This window comes from Seriola lalandi, unplaced genomic scaffold (genome assembly GCF_002814215.2).
Source record: "Seriola lalandi dorsalis isolate HSWRI2012SDOR001 ecotype SW California unplaced genomic scaffold, Sedor1 jcf7180001996105, whole genome shotgun sequence".
NCBI lineage: Eukaryota > Metazoa > Chordata > Actinopteri > Carangiformes > Carangidae > Seriola > Seriola lalandi.
The window spans coordinates 1-419 of record NW_019466770.1 but is presented as its reverse complement, the minus strand read 5'-3'; the positions used below and the strand labels follow the sequence as shown (position 1 = coordinate 419).

The following is a 419-nucleotide window of genomic DNA, read 5'->3' as shown; positions in this document are numbered from 1 at the left end:
AAATTCAGAGTCCTTATACGTGTGGTTTACTGCTTATTCATGTATAAAGTTGAGGTTTGGACTGCAGATGCGTTTTACCTCAAGATAAGAAGCTTTGTGAAGCCTGGGTAGCTCAGTCGGTAGAGCATCAGACTTTTAATCTGAGGGTCCAGGGTTCAAGTCCCTGTTCAGGCGAGGTACCTTTCCTTTGGTCAAGTCTTCACATTATAAACTCTCTAGGCGAATTAAAAAAAGATGTTTCAAGTGGAAGCACCATATAGAAACAATGGTACAATCCAAGCATTCACTGGATTATGCTCAATCCACGTTACCACTCTGTTGTAAACTGGTTCTTCGTAATGTTACCCACTGTGATGTGTCTAGAGTGCTAACCATCAAGTTTCTAATCGTAGTTGTCTGTGACGTGAGTCAAACCCAAT

At 41.3% G+C, this 419-nt stretch overlaps 1 non-coding gene across 1 annotated transcript; it reads left to right on the top strand.

The window, feature by feature from the left end:
• Positions 1-101: 101 nt before the first annotated feature.
• On the top strand, positions 102-174 carry trnak-uuu (transfer RNA lysine (anticodon UUU)). Its single transcript has one exon. It is a non-coding gene; the product is annotated as a tRNA-Lys (tRNA).
• The last annotated feature ends 245 nt before the right edge of the window (positions 175-419 follow it).